At 47.2% G+C, this 10,000-nt stretch overlaps 1 protein-coding gene across 2 annotated transcripts in view; it reads left to right on the top strand.

The window, feature by feature from the left end:
* Positions 1 to 7,047: 7,047 nt before the first annotated feature.
* The window catches only part of LOC125951041 (monocarboxylate transporter 7-like), an 8,197-nt gene continuing 5,244 nt past the window's right edge, over positions 7,048 to 10,000 (top strand). Inside the window, exon 1 of one of the 2 annotated variants that reach the window (XM_049679545.1) lies at positions 7,048 to 7,271. The gene's annotated coding sequence lies outside the window, so the exon portion shown is untranslated. Of the gene's footprint in view, positions 7,298 to 10,000 lie in introns of both variants that reach the window. The other variant, XM_049679546.1, reaches the window with a different exon arrangement.

Genomic DNA, 10,000 nt, shown 5'->3' with positions numbered 1-10,000 from the left:
ACAACAAGAAGACGAAGTGTTGGAAAGGGTTAAGAGCGGAGTTGAATCGAGATCGGAAAATGTTTTAAATATCAGTATTCTGAACATGAGCAGCAGCAGCGAACTATAACCAGCAAAGAAAAGCGCAAAAGGTTGAAGGTAAGCGTAAGATTGGCCTTCATGAATTCCATTTGGCAGTGGGTCCATATTTAATCTAGTCCTTATCCTTATCTAGGCGGAGAGCCGTCTAATGGGGGTTTTGTTTCATTTAAGTTAATAAGCAATCCTAAGGGTTATACGCACCAAAAAGGCTTATTTTGGACGATTTTTAGTGCAGAAACCATTCAACTTCAGTAAAAAAACGGTTTAATAAAAAAAACGGTTAAATTTGAAAAAAATCGAAGCGGCTTCGCTCGCATTTTCAATTTCGCTCACACTTTTCGCTCGCATTTTCAAACTCACTTAGCGCCACACCGCTAGATGACGCTGTGCTCAAGCGAGAGAAACTCCTCACGACGTTTGCTTATCTTCTCACAACTTTTGCTCTTTTCTCGCTTCATTCATTTTTGAAATTTTCAAAGGGGCAGTTACCTACCCACGTTTTTCTGATCAGCTCAAAAAAATTTACAAAGGTTCAAGGTAAATTAAAGTAATTGAAAACCACAACCATATCCCTTTACGGTTTGGTATCCTCAAACCTGAAAAACAACCTTCAGCCGATTAGAAAATCGCATAAGCATGTCTAGTGACAAATATCCTTTGGAGGCTACTGCATCGTGAGAGGGAACATGCTCGACCTTGATCTTCTGCTTGTGCGTTGCAATGATAGCGCATGATAAGTAATTAAGTCAACAAAGGACACAACAACGCATCGAATGTAGGGTCGCATAACAGCATATAACCACAAGACACGAAGCTCTCACGTCGCCAAACCAGTGGACACCACAATTCGACAATATTTATGTCCCTCAGACCACGCCGACCAGCTGCCGAGCCGTCGTGCTGTTTGCCAGGATCTTTGAACTTGTCTGATAAGATAATGCGGAGGCGTGGGGTTCTGGCGGAGGCGGTAGCCCCCGCGTTGTTGTCTGGCAGTAAAGTGTTGCCCCATTTTTCAACAACAAACCCACAACAGAACGCCTATGGACGACGTCAATCGGCGAGGATCACACGAGACGCATGGTCAGACCGAACAGAACAGGGTTAGTTAACATAATGGACCAAGTTTGTAGAATCACGAGCAATACTTTCCAAATCGAACGGCGTGGAAGAGTTACCCCAAATTGCAATCACCACCCTCCCCGTCTTTGGACGATCAATCAAGCGAATCGTGCGCAACCATTGTTGTGTGACGCTCGATGGTGACGATCGCACTTTTTCGCGCAAACCAACAACCTTTGCCTAAGGACACTCGCTCGCGATCGAGGATCGTAATGAGGCAGGAAGGGTGTGGCAGTCGAATAACGGAGTAGAACGTAAAGTGAACGTGTCGAACTTTATTGCGTCGTAGTTTTACTGCCCCGCCGCCCGATCAGCTAGAGATCGCATTGGGCGTGCAGGAGCATACCACACAAAAAAAACCTTGCCTCGATCGCCATCCACATCGCGAAACCTGTTGCCACTCACGTGAAGCACAATCCCCCTCATGACTAGCCCCACAAGGAGATGAAGTTGCCAAAATGAAGGAACCGGAGAGGTAGCCCACCACACTAAAGGCCATCATAAAAACGGCGGTACCTGCGTCCTCGTGACAGGTCTCGCGCGCAGACCGGAATCCCGAGGTGGTACGGACGACCGTATAGTAGTACGTTGATGAATGTTTTACTTCGCTCTTTTTGCGATCACCGCGCCGATGCTGTCACGGCCGGTCATGTGAGATCGTTTCGTTTTGTTGTTTTTCTTGGTTTCTTCAATATTTTCCTGTTAAGCATGGACTTCTTTCGGTGCTGCATTACGTAACGATATCGCTGTGGGCCGATTTCATGGATCCTCGGTTCAATTGGTTCACTAGCGCAAGTTTTGTTTCATTTCGACTCTCGATCCGGATGTGGATCCGAATTGTTGGCGAATGGTGGTGGGGAGGACGCACGGGTTTCCGTTTGCATTTCCAATCGAACTGCACTGATTGAAACGGCACGATGCGACTCGAGGTTGTACGCTAATGTCTGTGCAAATGCTGGGGCAATTGCTGAAGATCGGTGCGAGAATGAGGACTAAGCTTTGTGTGACCGAGTCTTTCGCCATGCCGGCAACGAATCTTCAGTCTCAGTACGTTTGAATAAGAAATGCCGTATCACGTGCAGAAGACACACAAACGTGACATAGTTAGCTCGTCAAAGTCCCTGTTCCCTGTTAATTTTAATGAAAATCCTGCCAATAATCTGAGAGTGAATCGAGGATCACTAATGCACACAACAAATGGTAACTAGATGATGCGAAAAATCACCCAGGACATGTAGTGGCATCCCAGTAGCGGTTGCATTGAAATCACCCAACATTTTGGTCGCTTGGCAATCGTTAGGACAACTCGATTGAGATGATTGCACGAGGAATCTAAATAAACTAATCGTTATTGTCCCGCAAACAAGTTGGCAATCGGAAAATGGCTTCTTAGCTTGTAAACAGCACGCAGCAGTACACCTCTCGAGCTCGGGCGACGTTTGTTGGTTGAAGATTTGTTTATTTGATCGCAACCAATGCGCGGTAGTTTAGAGAGCTAGGAGCACGAGCATCATGATGATAAGATTGACGGAAGATGGCAGCTCATCCCTCGAGGCAAATAGACCGCACGAAGCCTTGGTACGATTGCTGGCTTGCTCCTTTTCTTGGCGCCTTCTGTTACAATCAGCTCGATTCGAATCACTTCCGCCGCGGAGTTCCCCTCTTCTTGCTGATCCATATTCCGATGTTTGTGCCACGTATGATTAGGATTGAGCAGAACGTTTGAAGAAAGCATCCAGTGAATGGTAAAAGAGTGTCTCTCTCTCTCAGGCCTGGTCAGCTGACCCGATTCGAAGCATCCATCCGCGTCCAAGTAGCGACTCTGTAGCCCCGTGTGCAATCGTCGGTTGGTGATAATGTGGATTTGATGAGGCTACTTCTGACAAAATCTGACGCCGGGGGCACCTACTGGCTCTGCTTCCTTATCACCTTACTTCTCGCACTCTCGTCTTCTGAAGGCATTTTGTTTGTAGTCAAAAGCCACCAAGTTTACGGTGCTATTCACTTGATTTGATGCCTAGCCTAGAGGCTTACGGTTACACCGTACAACCCGGAATGCCATTTACTTTCATTCTCGTTACCACCCATGACGACTCGTAAATCTTAGCACCCCGAGATCGTGGATTGGGATGTGATAATAAAGATTGCTCAAACAACGCATCAGTCTTACAACTATCACCTAGGAACATTTACAATCAGGAAGATGTTGAATGAAACAATGAAACACATTTTACGTCCCATCTTGTCGCGAACGCAGGGAGGATTCACGTGGATCTTCCTCCTATATCGGACGAATTCTCTTACTCTACGTCGGTGGCAGTAGCCAAATTGGTAAATTAAATACTCTCAAACAGGCAAACAGAACAACGAAACCTATCCCTAAAGTGACACCTTCTAGCGGCTAATTGTGAACGGTATTTCTTGTTTGAGCAACATTAGCACAGTCGGCATCAGCTCGGTCCGGTCCGGATCTCGACAGAAGGAACAAAAAAAAAACCCAGAAAGGGTGCTAATTCGTGACGAATTTCCTGATCGAGAATCAGTAGGGTTCATGGTTGTCGTTTTCTTGCAGCAATCCAATCCAATCGTTGATCGTTGGTAGCTAATTTAGTACTTTTCAAGGCGAACAACGGTCAACGCTTCGTTCTAGCACCTCATACGGATACATGCGACCATACGATCAGAGAATAATTGTCAGCCTAGAAAAGATTTATGCTGCTAGGGAACGTTAAAAAAGATTTACGGTCCTGCCATTCGCAGCGATCAAATGATGCTATCTTTGATAATAATCGTTAAAATGCAACTATATTTATCACTCCAGTTGCTAAGCGATCATGAACCAATTGCAAGCAAGCACTGATTACAATCTTATCGATCGCTCTGCAATCTTGATCATGAACCTTATCCAGAATCGTCGCATTAAGTACGATGGTTGAAAAAATGCTAAAATTGTTCGATTATTGCATAGCATTAGCCACGACCACGATGATCGTTTCTCGCCGTGGTGAAAAAAACATTTAATTTCTTCTGCCCTTGTAACCGACTTATTCGCCACAAAATACGCACCACTGAGGTGCAGATCGGGCACCAAGATGGGCAAACGGCAGAGGGTTGGCAGACTCGTTTCTCTGGTTGCGAGTTGTTCTGAGACATCGTCATTCTCCCGGCTGCCCAGGAGAACTTGTGCAACGAATGCCGGGCTTGCAGACGACCAACGACGATCCAAATGTATAAATAGCCACTCTCGCTCGACGAGTCGCGGGAAATGCAGTTTGTCAGCTCGGTGCAACTCGGGCTGCATTCTAGTGTCGTTCAATGCAACGTCGTGTCGGGATCCCCAAGCGCGGTGCAGAGTACGGGGAAAAAGATGAAGAAGCAATCTGAAGAAACAAACAACCGGGGAAGCCGATCGTACGTTCTTCTTTTGCTGATGTTGGTTCTAAGTCACGTACGCATGTAGGAGAGACCGGTTGCAGCGGCAGTTCTTGAGAGCAGGACAAGGATGGCCAGTGGTAGAACATGTGGCGCATCAATTCCCAAGACTTTGCCGGCATGCAGGTTGTGGGCGAATGAAAGGAAAACCCAGCCACCGCCAGTACTTTTCCATGACAGCTCGTCGTCACCACATAGTGACGACGAGCATGGGTTCCTCTCAATGAATGAGCCATGTGGAAAACGAAACGGCAGCATCCTAGGAATGCTGTTCTAGTGCTAGAGTTCAATGGATCGTCTCTTCCGGATGGGATCGCGATGGGTTCTTAGAGATATACGCAGAGGCTCGGTGAGGGATCGTGTTTTGCAAAATCCTTATTCGAATGAATAGGCATCAGAAGTTCAATAGAGTCTTCCGCTACAATGACCGTCTCGCACATTGTGGAGACTCTAGCGAAACGACTCTCCGCCATGAGCGACGAACCGATCGTCGCCATGGCGACGGAATCTTCATTACGCAACATGAATATTGAATGGCTCTTTCCGCGAACGGGCATGTTTTGCGTAATGAGTGTTTTGCTAAACCCCAGGACGACATCCAGCCCTCGTGCGTCAGAGAAGAGCAATAAAATAACGCAGCAAGAGATGTCGGATCCAGCAGCAGCAGCGCATTTAAGACTCCAGATTCAACACAATCTTCTTCCTTTCGTTGGCTACAAATGCCTTCTCGATCGTTCTCTGGCGCTTGCACACCGATGGACGCTGGCGTTCTAAAGGAGAAGACGGTTCGGTTTTGTTGTTTCTAGGTGTTTCCTTTGCACTCGCCACAAGACAAGACCTTCCGCGAAGTGCCTCGAAAACCGACCGGTCAGGCGGCATGCATGCTGTCCGTTTTCCAATATTGACCACCGGGAGTGATAAACTTGCTACAGCCTCCTCGGATCCTCGCTTTCTGCTCTCTTTCGCATTCCAAATGTTACCCGATTTGCAACCACTTATCGCCTCGCCTGAGGACTGTTCGCAGAATATGTTCCTCATCATTCATCTCCGGTTCTTATGCTGCATGCATGCGCAGTGCACTGTGCGTGTCCGGTTCGTCCTTTCGGCTCGGAATCGATACCCCCTAAGCAAGGCGGTTGTTCTGTAGCGTGTAATTTACACCCTTTTATCAGCCATTTTACCCAATCAATTTGTTTGATTGCACGCGCTTTTCACGCATTAAGTTGTGCGCTGCCAACAGTTGGAATTGGGAATTTCGGACAAACCGCATCTAAAAGTACACTGCGGTAGAAGTGAATTAGTATACAGTTCTCAATGTCGAACGGAATACCGGAAGTTAGATCAAACTTCCGAATACGAAACACAATTATTGCTTACTTCAATGATATCGCTTTCGTCTCTAGCACTACGATCGTCTCATGTTGATTGTTTCGCATCGAAGAACTAACCATTGGCTATTTTTGGCGCTATTTTGAGTCCACGTGTTTCGCCACGCATTCCGCTATCACGCGGGCACATGTTGGGTTTTATGTTTAATGTATTTCTTATCCATCTTTCGCTGTTTCTCTCTCGCACACAAACACTGTTGTGCGCTTTCTATTTCTTCCATCACTATTTCCGATCGTTGCAATCTCGCGATCCTCGGCCAGTACACCTTTGCACGTGATTTTTGCCAAAACCATGAAGTGCTTCTCCGCATATTCTGCATAAGATGCTAGCTCATGCACTTACATTCCCTTTCCTTCGAAGCTAAGTCGAATCAAGTGCCCCAGAAGCCGCTAATAAGACTAAAAGCGTGTCGTAGCACTGTAACCCACTCTCGCGATCCAACAGTGTGTGCGTGTCAACCCTCCTCCCATCGTCGGACGCTTAAGTATAAGATTTTGTCAAGCAACACCAAAATAACACAGAAAAATAAAACAACACCGAAGCTACAATCTACTGGCAAATCTTAAGGACTGAATCGCGAGTTGCTCTGATCGTTCGTAAGTCGATCGCGCTGCGAGAAGTCTGCTGTGCACGATCGAGAGACGATCGCTCGGTTTACAGCACGTTCCGAAATGGTAGCTTCACCTAAACACCACAACCGTAATTCAAATAAAATTCACCTTAAAAAAGACGTACATTTCTGATTAAAAAGTAAATTAAACATGCTCATTACAATGTGTATAAGACACCACGGTGTGTGGATTTTTAACCCGCAAATCTATTAAATTATATATTAATTAAAAAGCACAAAATGAAATAGCTTCATTGAACACATCAGCAAATTGCATACATCTTTTCTTATGTTATAAAAATCCCTCAGTTGTACACGGATGAGCCTATCTTTTTGAGACCAAGTGTATCTCTGTCTCTCCGTCTCTCTGTTCCTGCCGGGTAGCGCCTTGCATGTCTCAAACTGATACGCACTCCGAAGACCTGGTCACTCTGCGATCCGACGAGCAACGGTGCACATCAGCATCGGTTGCGTCCGTTCAGTCCGTCTTCCTCGTCGATTTCCTCGGTTTGCGTTTTTGGAAAGCTCTTCAGGTTCGATTGTGGTGGGTGAAGACAACCCAAGTGCCGGTCCGTGGAAGCAGCATTATTAACAACCTGTGTTTCCGACGTGTCGCGCTGCCGCGCGCAACTTAGTGACGGTAAACAGAAAGAGTCGTTTAGTGAGGTTAGACTTAACCCCTCCATTTTTGGGGGGGAAGAGATCCAACAAAAAACTTCCCATTTATTTTTTTATCAGACACCCTGAGTTCGTTTTCGGTAGCAGCGGTTTTCGTTCCCATGTGTGTTAGTGTTTGCTGGTCGTTTCTTATCGCGTGAACTTTCGTTTGAAATTTCGATGAATTTCGGTGGCCCTCCCCCCGGGGGGTGCTGTTGGATGACCTTTTGGCTTGGACACATTTTTTTTTTGTTAGTTTTTCTGTGTTATTTGATCAGCCAACGATAGGCGCGCGCGTGTGTGAAAGACTGTACGTTTGTGGAGGGTAGTTTTTGGGTGGATTTTAACAAAATTTCATTCATCTCGCGCTTGCACAACCTGTTCCAGCGCCGCTCTCCCACAGCCGTAGTGCCAGATGGTGTCTGGATGCATAAATTGAACCCGAAGTGTTACCGTGAGCGACCCCAAAAAGCCCGCCACCAACTGCTTTCAAACAAAATTTGTATACGGGCGTCGAAAATGCAAAGCATCAGCACTAAGTCCCTCTGACGACTTCCGACAGCGCGCATACAAATTGTTCCGACACGCAAATGAGCTAAGCCCACCATTGGAAAGCATGGCCGGCGACTAACCGCACGGGAACGTTGTGCAAGGAACGATAGAGTTATGCGCATGCAAGCAATATCTGCACACGTGTTTTTGCTTTATGTTTCATGTACTAGTTGGTGCTTCACACGTGGGAACTAGAACCATTCTGGGTTCTGATGGCACTTGGCGTTCCATGTAAAATGCTTCGCCATTTTCGCCGAACCCAAGACACGATAGGTGATTGAACGGACGACCGATCGAGCATAGGAGGTTTATGGTGCCACCCCAAAAAAAAACCTGACTATCCGCTTTATACTGATACAGCACTCTAGCATGGTTTAATGGCCGAGCATCCAAAGCCAGTGGTCGGTGACCCCCCATCCGTTATGTGTGTGTGTGCACCGTATGTGAAATGAAATATGTGACTATGCCGAACGCGATCGTGATAATCTCGCGCAGGCAGCACACGAATGAACACACGAGACGCCGCCCCAAAAATACTCAACACCAGATATGGAGTATAAGCGGCAATAAAGTGTGGTTTACTGTTAGAACCACGCTTTCTTGCTGGCGACAGATGCCGTCATTCGCTCGGTAGGAAATCGTCTCGTGCACGATCAGCAGCTGTGTAAAGAGTGATTCAAGGCCAGTGCTCTAAAGCTAACTCCTTCGAACTTTTGGGTTACTATTGGAACGGGATGATCATGATATCATGTATCGACATGTAACACCGGCAGCCAAACGTCTTCCAACCGGTCCCAACAATTCAATTCATAGACCTACAGCAAGAAAGAGAGAGAGAAGGTGGCGGGGGCGTTGGTTGAGGCATGTTTCGTGTTCGCGTGATGTTCGCGCGATCGACTAGTAGCCTCCAGACGTTACCGACAAACCACCTAGACCATGGCATTCACTTTCCCTCCGTTTTGATGGTGGCGCCACCTAGGTCATCAGATTACTAGCAATGTGCTGCCGTTCCATGCACACGGCTGCCTGTACGTACACCTTGCCAATGCTGTCTAAGCTGATTGCCTGATAATGCATCCAGCACGCGGATTTGCGGGACTCCTCACCGTGAACCACCCAGTGACCTCTGGACATTCAGAAATGCTTCGAAACGCCTTATCTCTTCTCGATTGCAACCTCTAACCAATCATCATTAGCCTGATGAGGACTCACACTGCTGCTGCTGCGGCTGTTGCTGATACTGTGGTGTTCTTGGAGTGCTGTAACACTAGAAATTTCCCGAAAGTCGCACCAAGGCAAGGCCGTCAAGGTGTAGTGTCCACAGAGACCTCCGATCACAACGAGTAGCGGTTTTCACAACTATTCCAAACACGCTTCCCCATTCGATAACCAGAAACTTGAGCTTAAGAGATCAAGTTTAACGTAACAAGTTCACCGGTTAGACCGCTTCCAGACATTGCTACCAGTTGCTCGAGCGGTCAAATGGCAATATCTTCGTCGTTCCATTAATAACTCAACACATCCGGCCTGGGTTCCGTGGGGCAAGAGGGGGGGCATCACGGGCGTCAGATTCCTGCGCAAAGCCGGTTACTGGCATCGAGCTATGCTCGTAACCATGGTGATCGGGTGCTATGACCCGCCGGTGGCACTGTTCCGCTGCTGTTGCTGTTGTTGCTGCTGCTGCTGCGTCATTCAGCACTTTACACACAGACACACATCGGTTTCTAGGCGCACCTTGGATCCGGTAATTGGTTGGAGCAACCATTGGCGAATGGCGGGGCTCAAGGTACACCTGCTCCGAGAGTGACCTTGACTTTGAGACTGTCTGCCTATGCGCAAACAGCGCTGCCCTATCGATGCGCGCCTTTCGGAGACTTACCAAGTCGAAGCTGTGGAAGCTATCTACGCGCCATGACAGATTCGATTGGCGTAAACGGGAGGAGGGACGAGAGTAGAAGTACTGGAAGCAAATTTATGTCTGTCAAGAATTAGCAAACGGATCAATATTCAAAAGACTCATGACTCGTCTTCTCTCTTCGTTTTGTTTCTACCGCTGCCTCTATTCTCCAAGTCCACGCCATGTCATGGTGGCGTGATAGTAATGTATAAAACGTTCATCAACATATTAATTTTGAACAGCGCTCATCCATACGGCTCCAT

Source organism: Anopheles darlingi, chromosome 2 (genome assembly GCF_943734745.1).
Source record: "Anopheles darlingi chromosome 2, idAnoDarlMG_H_01, whole genome shotgun sequence".
Taxonomy (NCBI): Eukaryota; Metazoa; Arthropoda; class Insecta; order Diptera; family Culicidae; genus Anopheles; species Anopheles darlingi.
Note: the sequence above shows the minus strand (reverse complement) of the source record. Positions and strands in the feature narration are given on the sequence as shown.